We start from the raw sequence: 18477 nt of genomic DNA, 5'->3' as shown, positions 1-18477 counted from the left end.
TCGCAAAGAAGAGCACGAAATCTACAAAATCATGACTTTTTACCAAGATTCAACGGCTGAATTGCAAGAAAACAGCAGAATTCTGCACGAAATCGTCAAAATTCTTAGAGAAAACCGCATATTTCGATGCAAAACGACGATTTCTCGCCGATTTTCGTTGTTTTCTGGCTTGAATTCGCAAAGAAGAGCACGAAATCTACAAAATCATGACTTTTTACCAAGATTCAACGGCTGAATTGCAAGAAAACAGCAGAATTCTGCACGAAATTATCAAAATTCTTACAAAAAACCGCATATTTCGATGCAATACGACGATTTCTCGCCGATTTTCGTTGTTTTCTGGCTTGAATTCGCAAAGAAGAGCACGAAATCTACAAAATCATCACTTTTTACCAAGATTCTACTGCTGAATTGCAAGAAAACAGCAGAATTCTGCACGAAATCATCAAAATTCTTACAGAAAACCGCATATTTCGATGCAAAACGACGATTTCTCGCCGATTTTCGTTGTTTTCTGGCTTGAATTCGCAGAGAAGAGCACGAAATCTACAAAATCATGACTTTTTACCAAGATTCAACGGCTGAATTGCAAGAAAACAGCAGAATTCTGCACGAAATCATCAAAATTCTTACAGAAAACCGCATATTTCGATGCAAAACAACGATTTCTCGCCGATTTTCGTTGTTTTCTGGCTTGAATTCGCAAAGAAGAGCACGAAATCTACAAAATCTTCACTTTTTACCAAGATTCTACGGCTGAATTGCAAGAAAACAGCAGAATTCTGCACGAAATCATCAAAATTCTTACAGAAAACCGCATATTTCGATGCAAAACGATGATTTCTCGCCGATTATCGTTGTTTTCTGGCTTGAATTCGCAAAGAAGAGCACGAAATCTACAAAATCATGACTTCTTACCAAGATTCAACGGCTGAATTGCAAGAAAACAGCAGAATTCTGCACGAAATCATCAAAATTCTTAGAGAAAACTGCATATTTCGATGCAAAACAACGATTTCTCGCCGATTTTCGTTGTTTTCTATATTGAATTCGCCAAGAAGAGCACGAAATCTACAAAATCATGACTTTTTACCAAGATTCAACGGCTGAATTGCAAGAAAACAGCAGAATTCTGCACGAAATCGTCAAAATTCTTAGAGAAAACCGCATATTTCGATGCAAAACGACGATTTCTCGCCGATTTTCGTTGTTTTCTGGCTTGAATTCGCAAAAAAGAGCACGAAATCAACAAAATCATCACTTTTTACCAAGATTCAACGGCTGAATTGCAAGAAAACAGCAGAATTCTGCACGAAATTATCAAAATTCTTAGAGAAAACCGCATATTTCGATGCAAAACGACGATTTCTCGCCGATTTTCGTGGTTTTCTGGCTTGAATTCGCAAAGAAGAGCACGAAATCTACAAAATCATGATTTTTACCAAGATTCAACGGCTGAATTGCAAGAAAACAGCAGAATTCTGCACGAAATCATCAAAATTCTTACAGAAAACCGCATATTTCGATGCAAAACGATTATTTCTCGCCGATTTCCGTTGTTTTCTGGCTTGAATTCGCAAAGAAGAGCAAGAAATCTACAAAATCATGACTTTTTACCAAGATTCAACAGCTGAATTGCAAGAAAACAGCAGAATTCTGCACGAAATCATCAAAATTCTTACAGAAAACCGCATATTTCGATGCAAAACGACGATTTCTCGCCGATTTTCGTTGTTTTCTGGCTTGAATTCGCAAAGAAGAGCACGAAATCTACAAAATCAAGACTTTTTACCAAGATTCAACGGCTGAATTGCAAGAAAACCGCAGAATTCTGCACGAAATTATCAAAATTCTTACAGAAAACCGCATATTTCGATGCAAAACAACGATTTCTCGCCGATTTTCGTTGTTTTCTGGCTTGAATTCGCAAAGAAGAGCACGAAATCTACAAAATCATCACTTTTTAACAAGATTCTACGGCTGAATTGCAAGAAAACAGCAGAATTCTGCACGAAATCATCAAAATTCTTACAGAAAACCGCATATTTCGATGCAAAACGACGATTTCTCGCCGATTTTCGTTGTTTTCTGGCTTGAATTCGCAAAGAAGAGCACGAAATCTACAAAATCATGACTTTTTACCAAGATTCAACGGCTGAATTGCAAGAAAACAGCAGAATTCTGCACGAAATCATCAAAATTCTTACAGAAAACCGCATATTTCGATGCAAAACGATTATTTCTCGCCGATTTTCGTTGTTTTCTGGCTTGAATTCGCAAAGAAGAGCACGAAATCTACAAAATCATGACTTTTTACCAAGATTCAACGGCTGAATTGCAAGAAAACAGCAAAATTCTGCACGAAATCATCAAAATTCTTACAGAAAACCGCATATTTCGATGCAAATCGACAATTTCTCGCCGATTTTCGTTGTTTTCTGGCTTGAATTCGCAATGAAGAGCACGAAATCTACAAAATCATGATTTTTTACCAAGATTCAACGGCTGAATTGCAAGAAAACAGCAGAATTCTGCACGAAATCATCAAAATTCTTACAGAAAACCGCATATTTGGATGCAAAACAACGATTTCTCGCCGATTTTCGTTGTTTTCTGGCTTGAATTCGCAAAGAAGAGCACGAAATCTACAAAATCATCACTTTTTACCAAGATTCCACGGCTGAATTGGAAGAAAACAGCAGAATTCTGCACGAAATCATCAAAATTCTTACAGAAAACCGCATATTTCGATGCAAAACGACGATTTCTCGCCGATTTTCGTTGTTTTCTGGCTTGAATTCGCAAAGAAGAGCACGAAATCTACAAAATCAAGACTTTTTACCAAGATTCAACGGCTGAATTGCAAGAAAACCGCAGAATTCTGCACGAAATTATCAAAATTCTTACAGAAAACCGCATATTTCGATGCAAAACAACGATTTCTCGCCGATTTTCGTTGTTTTCTGGCTTGAATTCGCAAAGAAGAGCACGAAATCTACAAAATCATCACTTTTTAACAAGATTCTACGGCTGAATTGCAAGAAAACAGCAGAATTCTGCACGAAATCATCAAAATTCTTACAGAAAACCGCATATTTCGATGCAAAACGACGATTTCTCGCCGATTTTCGTTGTTTTCTGGCTTGAATTCGCAAAGAAGAGCACGAAATCTACAAAATCATGACTTTTTACCAAGATTCAACGGCTGAATTGCAAGAAAACAGCAGAATTCTGCACGAAATCATCAAAATTCTTACAAAAAACCGCATTTTTCGATGCAAATCGACAATTTCTCGCCGATTTTCGTTGTTTTCTGGCTTGAATTCGCAAAGAAGAGCACGAAATCTACAAAATCATGACTTTTTACCAAGATTCAACGGCTGAATTGCAAGAAAACAACAGAATTCTGCACGAAATCATCAAAATTCTTACAGAAAACCGCATATTTGGATGCAAAACAACGATTTCTCGCCGATTTTCGTTGTTTTCTGGCTTAAATTCGCAAAGAAGAGCACGAAATCTACAAAATCATCACTTTTTACCAAGATTCCACGGCTGAATTGGAAGAAAACAGCAGAATTCTGCACGAAATCATCAAAATTCTTACAGAAAACCGCATATTTCGATGCAAAACAACGATTTCTCGCCGATTTTTGTTGTTTTCTATCTTGAATTCGCCAAGAGGAGCACGAAATCTACAAAATCATGACTTTTTACCTAGATTCAACGGCTGAATTGCAAGAAAACAGCAGAATTCTGCACGAAATCATCAAAATTCTTACAGAAAACCGCATATTTCGATGCAAAACAACGATTTCTCGCCGATTTTCGTTGTTTTCGGGCTTGAATTCGCCAAGAAGAGCACGAAATCTATAAAATCATGACTTTTTACCAAGATTCAACGGCTGAATTGCAAGAAAACAGCAGAATTCTGCACGAAATCGTCAAAATTCTTAGAGAAAACCGCATATTTCGATGCAAAACGACGATTTCTCGCCGATTATCGTTGTTTTCTGGCTTGAATTCGCAAAGAAGAGCACGAAATCTACAAAATCATGACTTCTTACCAAGATTCAACGGCTGAATTGCAAGAAAACAGCAGAATTCTGCACGAAATCATCAAAATTCTTAGAGAAAACTGCATATTTCGATGCAAAACAACGATTTCTCGCCGATTTTCGTTGTTTTCTGGCTTGAATTCGCAAAAATGAGCACGAAATCAACAAAATCATCACTTTTTACCAAGATTCAACGGCTGAATTGCAAGAAAACAGCAGAATTCTGCACGAAATCATCAAAATTCTTAGAGAAAACCGCATATTTCGATGCAAAACGACGATTTCTCGCCGATTTTCGTGGTTTTCTGGCTTGAATTCGCAAAGAAGAGCACGAAATCTACAAAATCATGATTTTTACCAAGATTCAACGGCTGAATTGCAAGAAAACAGCAGAATTCTGCACGAAATCATCAAAATTCTTACAGAAAACCGCATATTTCGATGCAAAACGATTATTTCTCGCCGATTTCCGTTGTTTTCTGGCTTGAATTCGCAAAGAAGAGCACGAAATCTACAAAATCATGACTTTTTACCAAGATTCAACAGCTGAATTGCAAGAAAACAGCAGAATTCTGCACGAAATCATCAAAATTCTTAGAGAAAACCGCATATTTCGATGCAAAACGACGATTTCTCGCCGATTTTCGTTGTTTTCTGGCTTGAATTCGCAAAGAAGAGCACGAAATCTACAAAATCAAGACTTTTTACCAAGATTCAACGGCTGAATTGCAAGAAAACCGCAGAATTCTGCACGAAATTATCAAAATTCTTACAGAAAACCGCATATTTCGATGCAAAACAACGATTTCTCGCCGATTTTCGTTGTTTTCTGGCTTGAATTCGCAAAGAAGAGCACGAAATCTACAAAATCATCACTTTTTAACAAGATTCTACGGCTGAATTGCAAGAAAACAGCAGAATTCTGCACGAAATCATCAAAATTCTTACAGAAAACCGCATATTTCGATGCAAAACGACGATTTCTCGCCGATTTTCGTTGTTTTCTGGCTTGAATTCGCAAAGAAGAGCACGAAATCTACAAAATCATGACTTTTTACCAAGATTCAACGGCTGAATTGCAAGAAAACAGCAGAATTCTGCACGAAATCATCAAAATTCTTACAGAAAACCGCATATTTCGATGCAAAACGATTATTTCTCGCCGATTTTCGTTGTTTTCTGGCTTGAATTCGCAAAGAAGAGCACGAAATCTACAAAATCATGACTTTTTACCAAGATTCAACGGCTGAATTGCAAGAAAACAGCAAAATTCTGCACGAAATCATCAAAATTCTTACAGAAAACCGCATATTTCGATGCAAAACGACGATTTCTCGCCGATTTTCGTTGTTTTCGGGCTTGAATTCGCAAAGAAGAGCACGAAATCTACAAAATCATGACTTTTTACCAAGATTCAACGGCTGAATTGCAAGAAAAACGCAGAATTCTGCACGAAATCATCAAAATTCTTACAAAAAACCGCATTTTTCGATGCAAATCGACAATTTCTCGCCGATTTTCGTTGTTTTCTGGCTTGAATTCGCAAAGAAGAGCACGAAATCTACAAAATCATGACTTTTTACCAAGATTCAACGGCTGAATTGCAAGAAAACAGCAGAATTCTGCACGAAATCATCAAAATTCTTACAGAAAACCGCATATTTGGATGCAAAACAACGATTTCTCGCCGATTTTCGTTGTTTTCTGGCTTGAATTCGCAAAGAAGAGCACGAAATCTACAAAATCATCACTTTTTACCAAGATTCCACGGCTGAATTGGAAGAAAACAGCAGAATTCTGCACGAAATCATCAAAATTCTCACAGAAAACCGCATATTTCGATGCAAAACGACGATTTCTCGCCGATTTTCGTTGTTTTCTGGCTTGAATTCGCAAAGAAGAGCACGAAATCTACAAAATCAAGACTTTTTACCAAGATTCAACGGCTGAATTGCAAGAAAACCGCAGAATTCTGCACGAAATTATCAAAATTCTTACAGAAAACCGCATATTTCGATGCAAAACAACGATTTTTCGCCGATTTTCGTTGTTTTCTGGCTTGAATTCGCAAAGAAGAGCACGAAATCTACAAAATGATCACTTTTTAACAAGATTCTACGGCTGAATTGCAAGAAAACAGCAGAATTCTGCACGAAATCATCAAAATTCTTACAGAAAACCGCATATTTCGATGCAAAACGACGATTTCTCGCCGATTTTCGTTGTTTTCTGGCTTGAATTCGCAAAGAAGAGCACGAAATCTACAAAATCATGACTTTTTACCAAGATTCAACGGCTGAATTGCAAGAAAACAGCAGAATTCTGCACGAAATCATCAAAATTCTTACAGAAAACCGCATATTTCGATGCAAAACGATTATTTCTCGCCGATTTTCGTTGTTTTCTGGCTTGAATTCGCAAAGAAGAGCACGAAATCTACAAAATCATGACTTTTTACCAAGATTCAACGGCTGAATTGCAAGAAAACAGCAAAATTCTGCACGAAATCATCAAAATTCTTACAGAAAACCGCATATTTCGATGCAAATCGACAATTTCTCGCCGATTTTCGTTGTTTTCTGGCTTGAATTCGCAATGAAGAGCACGAAATCTACAAAATCATGATTTTTTACCAAGATTCAACGGCTGAATTGCAAGAAAACAGCAGAATTCTGCACGAAATCATCAAAATTCTTACAGAAAACCGCATATTTGGATGCAAAACAACGATTTCTCGCCGATTTTCGTTGTTTTCTGGCTTGAATTCGCAAAGAAGAGCACGAAATCTACAAAATCATCACTTTTTACCAAGATTCCACGGCTGAATTGGAAGAAAACAGCAGAATTCTGCACGAAATCATCAAAATTCTTACAGAAAACCGCATATTTCGATGCAAAACGACGATTTCTCGCCGATTTTCGTTGTTTTCTGGCTTGAATTCGCAAAGAAGAGCACGAAATCTACAAAATCAAGACTTTTTACCAAGATTCAACGGCTGAATTGCAAGAAAACCGCAGAATTCTGCACGAAATTATCAAAATTCTTACAGAAAACCGCATATTTCGATGCAAAACAACGATTTCTCGCCGATTTTCGTTGTTTTCTGGCTTGAATTCGCAAAGAAGAGCACGAAATCTACAAAATCATCACTTTTTAACAAGATTCTACGGCTGAATTGCAAGAAAACAGCAGAATTCTGCACGAAATCATCAAAATTCTTACAGAAAACCGCATATTTCGATGCAAAACGACGATTTCTCGCCGATTTTCGTTGTTTTCTGGCTTGAATTCGCAAAGAAGAGCACGAAATCTACAAAATCATGACTTTTTACCAAGATTCAACGGCTGAATTGCAAGAAAACAGCAGAATTCTGCACGAAATCATCAAAATTCTTACAAAAAACCGCATTTTTCGATGCAAATCGACAATTTCTCGCCGATTTTCGTTGTTTTCTGGCTTGAATTCGCAAAGAAGAGCACGAAATCTACAAAATCATGACTTTTTACCAAGATTCAACGGCTGAATTGCAAGAAAACAACAGAATTCTGCACGAAATCATCAAAATTCTTACAGAAAACCGCATATTTGGATGCAAAACAACGATTTCTCGCCGATTTTCGTTGTTTTCTGGCTTAAATTCGCAAAGAAGAGCACGAAATCTACAAAATCATCACTTTTTACCAAGATTCCACGGCTGAATTGGAAGAAAACAGCAGAATTCTGCACGAAATCATCAAAATTCTTACAGAAAACCGCATATTTCGATGCAAAACAACGATTTCTCGCCGATTTTTGTTGTTTTCTATCTTGAATTCGCCAAGAGGAGCACGAAATCTACAAAATCATGACTTTTTACCTAGATTCAACGGCTGAATTGCAAGAAAACAGCAGAATTCTGCACGAAATCATCAAAATTCTTACAGAAAACCGCATATTTCGATGCAAAACAACGATTTCTCGCCGATTTTCGTTGTTTTCGGGCTTGAATTCGCCAAGAAGAGCACGAAATCTATAAAATCATGACTTTTTACCAAGATTCAACGGCTGAATTGCAAGAAAACAGCAGAATTCTGCACGAAATCGTCAAAATTCTTAGAGAAAACCGCATATTTCGATGCAAAACGACGATTTCTCGCCGATTATCGTTGTTTTCTGGCTTGAATTCGCAAAGAAGAGCACGAAATCTACAAAATCATGACTTCTTACCAAGATTCAACGGCTGAATTGCAAGAAAACAGCAGAATTCTGCACGAAATCATCAAAATTCTTAGAGAAAACTGCATATTTCGATGCAAAACAACGATTTCTCGCCGATTTTCGTTGTTTTCTGGCTTGAATTCGCAAAAATGAGCACGAAATCAACAAAATCATCACTTTTTACCAAGATTCAACGGCTGAATTGCAAGAAAACAGCAGAATTCTGCACGAAATCATCAAAATTCTTAGAGAAAACCGCATATTTCGATGCAAAACGACGATTTCTCGCCGATTTTCGTGGTTTTCTGGCTTGAATTCGCAAAGAAGAGCACGAAATCTACAAAATCATGATTTTTACCAAGATTCAACGGCTGAATTGCAAGAAAACAGCAGAATTCTGCACGAAATCATCAAAATTCTTACAGAAAACCGCATATTTCGATGCAAAACGATTATTTCTCGCCGATTTCCGTTGTTTTCTGGCTTGAATTCGCAAAGAAGAGCACGAAATCTACAAAATCATGACTTTTTACCAAGATTCAACAGCTGAATTGCAAGAAAACAGCAGAATTCTGCACGAAATCATCAAAATTCTTAGAGAAAACCGCATATTTCGATGCAAAACGACGATTTCTCGCCGATTTTCGTTGTTTTCTGGCTTGAATTCGCAAAGAAGAGCACGAAATCTACAAAATCAAGACTTTTTACCAAGATTCAACGGCTGAATTGCAAGAAAACCGCAGAATTCTGCACGAAATTATCAAAATTCTTACAGAAAACCGCATATTTCGATGCAAAACAACGATTTCTCGCCGATTTTCGTTGTTTTCTGGCTTGAATTCGCAAAGAAGAGCACGAAATCTACAAAATCATCACTTTTTAACAAGATTCTACGGCTGAATTGCAAGAAAACAGCAGAATTCTGCACGAAATCATCAAAATTCTTACAGAAAACCGCATATTTCGATGCAAAACGACGATTTCTCGCCGATTTTCGTTGTTTTCTGGCTTGAATTCGCAAAGAAGAGCACGAAATCTACAAAATCATGACTTTTTACCAAGATTCAACGGCTGAATTGCAAGAAAACAGCAGAATTCTGCACGAAATCATCAAAATTCTTACAGAAAACCGCATATTTCGATGCAAAACGATTATTTCTCGCCGATTTTCGTTGTTTTCTGGCTTGAATTCGCAAAGAAGAGCACGAAATCTACAAAATCATGACTTTTTACCAAGATTCAACGGCTGAATTGCAAGAAAACAGCAAAATTCTGCACGAAATCATCAAAATTCTTACAGAAAACCGCATATTTCGATGCAAAACGACGATTTCTCGCCGATTTTCGTTGTTTTCGGGCTTGAATTCGCAAAGAAGAGCACGAAATCTACAAAATCATGACTTTTTACCAAGATTCAACGGCTGAATTGCAAGAAAAACGCAGAATTCTGCACGAAATCATCAAAATTCTTACAAAAAACCGCATTTTTCGATGCAAATCGACAATTTCTCGCCGATTTTCGTTGTTTTCTGGCTTGAATTCGCAAAGAAGAGCACGAAATCTACAAAATCATGACTTTTTACCAAGATTCAACGGCTGAATTGCAAGAAAACAGCAGAATTCTGCACGAAATCATCAAAATTCTTACAGAAAACCGCATATTTGGATGCAAAACAACGATTTCTCGCCGATTTTCGTTGTTTTCTGGCTTGAATTCGCAAAGAAGAGCACGAAATCTACAAAATCATCACTTTTTACCAAGATTCCACGGCTGAATTGGAAGAAAACAGCAGAATTCTGCACGAAATCATCAAAATTCTCACAGAAAACCGCATATTTCGATGCAAAACGACGATTTCTCGCCGATTTTCGTTGTTTTCTGGCTTGAATTCGCAAAGAAGAGCACGAAATCTACAAAATCAAGACTTTTTACCAAGATTCAACGGCTGAATTGCAAGAAAACCGCAGAATTCTGCACGAAATTATCAAAATTCTTACAGAAAACCGCATATTTCGATGCAAAACAACGATTTTTCGCCGATTTTCGTTGTTTTCTGGCTTGAATTCGCAAAGAAGAGCACGAAATCTACAAAATGATCACTTTTTAACAAGATTCTACGGCTGAATTGCAAGAAAACAGCAGAATTCTGCACGAAATCATCAAAATTCTTACAGAAAACCGCATATTTCGATGCAAAACGACGATTTCTCGCCGATTTTCGTTGTTTTCTGGCTTGAATTCGCAAAGAAGAGCACGAAATCTACAAAATCATGACTTTTTACCAAGATTCAACGGCTGAATTGCAAGAAAACAGCAGAATTCTGCACGAAATCATCAAAATTCTTACAGAAAACCGCATATTTCGATGCAAAACGATTATTTCTCGCCGATTTTCGTTGTTTTCTGGCTTGAATTCGCAAAGAAGAGCACGAAATCTACAAAATCATGACTTTTTACCAAGATTCAACGGCTGAATTGCAAGAAAACAGCAAAATTCTGCACGAAATCATCAAAATTCTTACAGAAAACCGCATATTTCGATGCAAAACGACGATTTCTCGCCGATTTTCGTTGTTTTCGGCCTTGAATTCGCAAAGAAGAATTCACAACGAAAATCGGCGAGAAATCGTCGTTTTGCATCGAAATATGCGGTTTTCTGTAAGAATTTTGATGATTTCGTGCAGAATTTTGCTGTTTTCTTGCAATTCAGCCGTTGAATCTTGGTAAAAAGTCATGATTTTGTAGATTTCGTGCTCTTCTTTGCGAATTCAAGCCAGAAAACAACGAAAATCGGCGAGAAATAATCGTTTTGCATCGAAATATGCGGTTTTCTGTAAGAATTTTGATGATTTCGTGCAGAATTCTGCTGTTTTCTTGCAATTCAGCCGTTGAATCTTGGTAAAAAGTCATGATTTTGTAGATTTCGTGCTCTTCTTTGCGAATTCAAGCCAGAAAACAACGAAAATCGGCGAGAAATCGTCGTTTTGCATCGAAATATGCGGTTTTCTGTAAGAATTTTGATGATTTCGTGCAGAATTCTGCTGTTTTCTTGCAATTCAGCCGTAGAATCTTGTTAAAAAGTGATGATTTTGTAGATTTCGTGCTCTTCTTTGCGAATTCAAGCCAGAAAACAACGAAAATCGGCGAGAAATCGTTGTTTTGCATCGAAATATGCGGTTTTCTGTAAGAATTTTGATAATTTCGTGCAGAATTCTGCGGTTTTCTTGCAATTCAGCCGTTGAATCTTGGTAAAAAGTCTTGATTTTGTAGATTTCGTGCTCTTCTTTGCGAATTCAAGCCAGAAAACAACGAAAATCGGCGAGAAATCGTCGTTTTGCATCGAAATATGCGGTTTTCTCTAAGAATTTTGATGATTTCGTGCAGAATTCTGCTGTTTTCTTGCAATTCAGCTGTTGAATCTTGGTAAAAAGTCATGATTTTGTAGATTTCGTGCTCTTCTTTGCGAATTCAAGCCAGAAAACAACGGAAATCGGCGAGAAATAATCGTTTTGCATCGAAATATGCGGTTTTCTGTAAGAATTTTGATGATTTCGTGCAGAATTCTGCTGTTTTCTTGCAATTCAGCCGTTGAATCTTGGTAAAAATCATGATTTTGTAGATTTCGTGCTCTTCTTTGCGAATTCAAGCCAGAAAACCACGAAAATCGGCGAGAAATCGTCGTTTTGCATCGAAATATGCGGTTTTCTCTAAGAATTTTGATGATTTCGTGCAGAATTCTGCTGTTTTCTTGCAATTCAGCCGTTGAATCTTGGTAAAAAGTGATGATTTTGTTGATTTCGTGCTCATTTTTGCGAATTCAAGCCAGAAAACAACGAAAATCGGCGAGAAATCGTCGTTTTGCATCGAAATATTCGGTTTTCTCTAAGAATTTTGACGATTTCGTGCAGAATTCTGCTGTTTTCTTGCAATTCAGCCGTTGAATCTTGGTAAAAAGTCATGATTTTGTAGATTTCGTGCTCTTCTTGGCGAATTCAATATAGAAAACAACGAAAATCGGCGAGAAATCGTTGTTTTGCATCGAAATATGCAGTTTTCTCTAAGAATTTTGATGATTTCGTGCAGAATTCTGCTGTTTTCTTGCAATTCAGCCGTTGAATCTTGGTAAGAAGTCATGATTTTGTAGATTTCGTGCTCTTCTTTGCGAATTCAAGCCAGAAAACAACGATAATCGGCGAGAAATCGTCGTTTTGCATCGAAATATGCGGTTTTCTCTAAGAATTTTGACGATTTCGTGCAGAATTCTGCTGTTTTCTTGCAATTCAGCCGTTGAATCTTGGTAAAAAGTCATGATTTTATAGATTTCGTGCTCTTCTTGGCGAATTCAAGCCCGAAAACAACGAAAATCGGCGAGAAATCGTTGTTTTGCATCGAAATATGCGGTTTTCTGTAAGAATTTTGATGATTTCGTGCAGAATTCTGCTGTTTTCTTGCAATTCAGCCGTTGAATCTAGGTAAAAAGTCATGATTTTGTAGATTTCGTGCTCCTCTTGGCGAATTCAAGATAGAAAACAACAAAAATCGGCGAGAAATCGTTGTTTTGCATCGAAATATGCGGTTTTCTGTAAGAATTTTGATGATTTCGTGCAGAATTCTGCTGTTTTCTTCCAATTCAGCCGTGGAATCTTGGTAAAAAGTGATGATTTTGTAGATTTCGTGCTCTTCTTTGCGAATTTAAGCCAGAAAACAACGAAAATCGGCGAGAAATCGTTGTTTTGCATCCAAATATGCGGTTTTCTGTAAGAATTTTGATGATTTCGTGCAGAATTCTGTTGTTTTCTTGCAATTCAGCCGTTGAATCTTGGTAAAAAGTCATGATTTTGTAGATTTCGTGCTCTTCTTTGCGAATTCAAGCCAGAAAACAACGAAAATCGGCGAGAAATTGTCGATTTGCATCGAAAAATGCGGTTTTTTGTAAGAATTTTGATGATTTCGTGCAGAATTCTGCTGTTTTCTTGCAATTCAGCCGTTGAATCTTGGTAAAAAGTCATGATTTTGTAGATTTCGTGCTCTTCTTTGCGAATTCAAGCCAGAAAACAACGAAAATCGGCGAGAAATCGTCGTTTTGCATCGAAATATGCGGTTTTCTGTAAGAATTTTGATGATTTCGTGCAGAATTCTGCTGTTTTCTTGCAATTCAGCCGTAGAATCTTGTTAAAAAGTGATGATTTTGTAGATTTCGTGCTCTTCTTTGCGAATTCAAGCCAGAAAACAACGAAAATCGGCGAGAAATCGTTGTTTTGCATCGAAATATGCGGTTTTCTGTAAGAATTTTGATAATTTCGTGCAGAATTCTGCGGTTTTCTTGCAATTCAGCCGTTGAATCTTGGTAAAAAGTCTTGATTTTGTAGATTTCGTGCTCTTCTTTGCGAATTCAAGCCAGAAAACAACGAAAATCGGCGAGAAATCGTCGTTTTGCATCGAAATATGCGGTTTTCTGTAAGAATTTTGATGATTTCGTGCAGAATTCTGCTGTTTTCTTCCAATTCAGCCGTGGAATCTTGGTAAAAAGTGATGATTTTGTAGATTTCGTGCTCTACTTTGCGAATTCAAGCCAGAAAACAACGAAAATCGGCGAGAAATCGTTGTTTTGCATCCAAATATGCGGTTTTCTGTAAGAATTTTGATGATTTCGTGCAGAATTCTGCTGTTTTCTTGCAATTCAGCCGTTGAATCTTGGTAAAAAATCATGATTTTGTAGATTTCGTGCTCTTCATTGCGAATTCAAGCCAGAAAACAACGAAAATCGGCGAGAAATTGTCGATTTGCATCGAAATATGCGGTTTTCTGTAAGAATTTTGATGATTTCGTGCAGAATTTTGCTGTTTTCTTGCAATTCAGCCGTTGAATCTTGGTAAAAAGTCATGATTTTGTAGATTTCGTGCTCTTCTTGGCGAATTCAATATAGAAAACAACGAAAATCGGCGAGAAATCGTTGTTTTGCATCGAAATATGCAGTTTTCTCTAAGAATTTTGATGATTTCGTGCAGAATTCTGCTGTTTTCTTGCAATTCAGCCGTTGAATCTTGGTAAGAAGTCATGATTTTGTAGATTTCGTGCTCTTCTTTGCGAATTCAAGCCAGAAAACAACGATAATCGGCGAGAAATCATCGTTTTGCATCGAAATATGCGGTTTTCTGTAAGAATTTTGATGATTTCGTGCAGAATTCTGCTGTTTTCTTGCAATTCAGCCGTAGAATCTTGGTAAAAAGTGAAGATTTTGTAGATTTCGTGCTCTTCTTTGCGAATTCAAGCCAGAAAATGATTTCGTGCAGAATTCTGCTGTTTTCTTGCAATTCAGCCGTTGAATCTCTGGTAAAATGTCATGATTTTGTAGATTTAGTGCTCTTCTTTGCGAATTCAAGCCAGAAAACAACGAAAATCGGCGAGAAATCGTCGTTTTGCATTGAAATATGCGGTTTTCTCTAAGAATTTTGATGATTTCGTGCAGAATTCTGCTGTTTTCTTGCAATTCAGCCGTTGAATCTAGGTAAAAAGTCATGATTTTGTAGATTTCGTGCTCTTCTTGGCGAATTCAAGATAGAAAACAACGAAAATCGGCGAGAAATCGTTGTTTTGCATCGAAATATGCAGTTTTCTCTAAGAATTTTGATGATTTCGTGCAGAATTCTGCTGTTTTCTTGCAATTCAGCCGTTGAATCTTGGTAAAAAGTCATGATTTTGTAGATTTCGTGCTCTTCTTTGCAAATTCAAGCCAGAAAACAACGAAAATCGGCGAGAAATCGTTGTTTTGCATCGAAATATGCGGTTTTCTGTAAGAATTTTGGTGATTTCGTGCAGAATTCTGCTGTTTTCTTGCAATTCAGCCGTTGAATCTAGGTAAAAAGTCATGATTTTGTAGATTTCGTGCTCTTCTTGGCGAATTCAAGATAGAAAACAACGAAAATCGGCGAGAAATCGTTGTTTTGCATCGAAATATGCAGTTTTCTCTAAGAATTTTGATGATTTCGTGCAGAATTCTGCTGTTTTCTTGCAATTCAGCCGTTGAATCTTGGTAAAAAGTCATGATTTTGTAGATTTCGTGCTCTTCTTTGCGAATTCAAGCCAGAAAACAACGAAAATCGGCGAGAAATCGTCGTTTTGCATCGAAATATGCGGTTTTCTGTAAGAATTTTGATGATTTCGTGCAGAATTCTGCTGTTTTCTTGCAATTCAGCCGTAGAATCTTGGTAAAAAGTAATGATTTTGTAGATTTCGTGCTCTTCTTTGCAAATTCAAGCCAGAAAACAACGAAAATCGGCGAGAAATCGTCGTTTTGCATCGAAAAATGCGGTTTTCTGTAAGAATTTAGATGATTTCGTGCAGAATTCTGCTGTTTTCTTGCAATTCAGCCGTTGAATCTTGGTAAAAAGTCATGATTTTGTAGATTTAGTGCTCTTCTTTGCGAATTCAAGCCAGAAAACAACGAAAATCGGCGAGAAATCGTCGTTTTGCATTGAAATATGCGGTTTTCTTTAAGAATTTTGATGATTTCGTGCAGAATTCTGCTGTTTTCTTGCAATTCAGCCGTTGAATCTTGGTAAAAAGTCATGATTTTGTAGATTCCGTGCTCTTCTTTGCGAATTCAAGATAGAAAACAACGAATATCAGCGAGAAATCGTCGTTTTGCATCGAAATATGCGGTTTTCTGTAAGAATTTTGATGATTTCGTGCAGAATTCTGCTGTTTTCTTGCAATTCAGCCGTTGAATCTTGGTAAAAAGTCATGATTTTGTAGATTTCGTGCTCTTCTTTGCGAATTCAAGCCAGAAAACAACGAAAATCGGCGAGAAATCGTCGTTTTGCATCGAAATATGCGGTTTTCTCTAAGAATTTTGACAATTTCGTGCAGAATTCTGCTGTTTTCTTGCAATTCAGTTGTTGAATCTTGGTAAAAAGTCATGATTTTGTAGATTTTGTGCTCATCTTTGCGAATTCAAGATAGAAAACAACGAAAATCAGCGAGAAATCGTCGTTTTGCATCGAAATATGCGGTTTTCTCTAAGAATTTTGATGATTTCGTGCAGAATTCTGCTGTTTTCTTGCAATTCAGCCGTTGAATCTTGGTAAAAAGTCATGATTTTGTAGATTTCGTGCTCTTCTTTGCAAATTCATGCCAGAAAACAACGAAAATCGGCGAGAAATCGTCGCTTTGCATCGAAATATGCGGTTTTCTGTAAGAATTTTGATGATTTCGTGCAGAATTCTGCTGTTTTCTTGCAATTCAGCCGTTGAATCTTGGTAAAAAGTCATGATTTTGTAGATTTCGTGCTCTTCTTTGCGAATTCAAGCCAGAAAACAACGAAAATCGGCGAGAAATCGTCGTTTTGCATCGAAATATGCGGTTTTCTGTAAGAATTTTGATGATTTCAAGAAAACAGTTGCAATTCAGCCGTTGAATCTTGGTAAAATGTCATGATTTTGTAGATTTAGTGCTCTTCTTTGCGAATTCAAGCCAGAAAACAACGAAAATCGGCGAGAAATCGTCGTTTTGCATTGAAATATGCGGTTTTCTCTAAGAATTTTGATGATTTCGTGCAGAATTCTGCTGTTTTCTTGCAATTCAGCCGTTGAATCTAGGTAAAAAGTCATGATTTTGTAGATTTCGTGCTCTTCTTGGCGAATTCAAGATAGAAAACAACGAAAATCGGCGAGAAATCGTTGTTTTGCATCGAAATATGCAGTTTTCTCTAAGAATTTTGATGATTTCGTGCAGAATTCTGCTGTTTTCTTGCAATTCTGCCGTTGAATCTAGGTAAAAAGTCATGATTTTGTAGATTTCGTGCTCTTCTTGGCGAATTCAAGATAGAAAACAACGAAAATCGGCGAGAAATCGTTGTTTTGCATCGAAATATGCAGTTTTCTCTAAGAATTTTGATGATTTCGTGCAGAATTCTGCTGTTTTCTTGCAATTCAGCCGTTGAATCTTGGTAAAAAGTCATGATTTTGTAGATTTCGTGCTCTTCTTTGCGAATTCAAGCCAGAAAACAACGAAAATCAGCGAGAAATCGTCGTTTTGCATCGAAATATGCAGTTTTCTCTAAGAATTTTGATGATTTTGTGCAGAATTCTGCTGTTTTCTTGCAATTCAGCCGTTGAATCTTGGTAAAAAGTCATGATTTTGTAGATTTCGTGCTCTTCTTTGCGAATTCAAGCCAGAAAACAACGAAAATCGGCGAGAAATCGTTGTTTTGCATCGAAATATGCGGTTTTCTGTAAGAATTTTGATGATTTCGTGCAGAATTCTGCTGTTTTCTTGCAATTCAGCCGTTGAATCTTGGTAAAAAGTCATGATTTTGTAGATTTCGTGCTCTTCTTTGCGAATTCAAGCCAGAAAACATCAAAAATCGGCGAGAAATCGTCGTTTTGCATCGAAAAATGCGGTTTTCTGTAAGAATTTAGATGATTTCGTGCAGAATTCTGCTGTTTTCTTGCAATTCAGCCGTTGAATCTTGGTAAAAAGTCATGATTTTGTAGATTTAGTGCTCTTCTTTGCGAATTCAAGCCAGAAAACAACGAAAATCGGCGAGAAATCGTCGTTTTGCATTGAAATATGCGGTTTTCTTTAAGAATTTTGATGATTTCGTGCAGAATTCTGCTGTTTTCTTGCAATTCAGCCGTTGAATCTTGGTAAAAAGTCATGATTTTGTAGATTCCGTGCTCTTCTTTGCGAATTCAAGATAGAAAACAACGAATATCAGCGAGAAATCGTCGTTTTGCATCGAAATATGCGGTTTTCTGTAAGAATTTTGATGATTTCGTGCAGAATTCTGCTGTTTTCTTGCAATTCAGCCGTTGAATCTTGGTAAAAAGTCATGATTTTGTAGATTTCGTGCTCTTCTTTGCAAATTCATGCCAGAAAACAACGAAAATCGGCGAGAAATCGTCGCTTTGCATCGAAATATGCGGTTTTCTGTAAGAATTTTGATGATTTCGTGCAGAATTCTGCTGTTTTCTTGCAATTCAGCCGTTGAATCTTGGTAAAAAGTCATGATTTTGTAGATTTCGTGCTCTTCTTTGCGAATTCAAGCCAGAAAACAACGAAAATCGGCGAGAAATCGTCGTTTTGCATCGAAATATGCGGTTTTCTGTAAGAATTTTGATGATTTCGTGCAGAATTCTGCTGTTTTCTTGCAATTCAGCCGTTGAATCTTGGTAAAAAGTGATGATTTTGTAGATTTCGTGCTCTTCATTGCGAATTC

Source organism: Gnatocerus cornutus, chromosome 3, assembly GCF_029298725.1.
Source record: "Gnatocerus cornutus isolate USDA-ARS CGAHR chromosome 3, icGnaCorn1.1, whole genome shotgun sequence".
In the NCBI taxonomy this organism is placed as follows: domain Eukaryota; kingdom Metazoa; phylum Arthropoda; class Insecta; order Coleoptera; family Tenebrionidae; genus Gnatocerus; species Gnatocerus cornutus.
Note: the sequence above shows the minus strand (reverse complement) of the source record.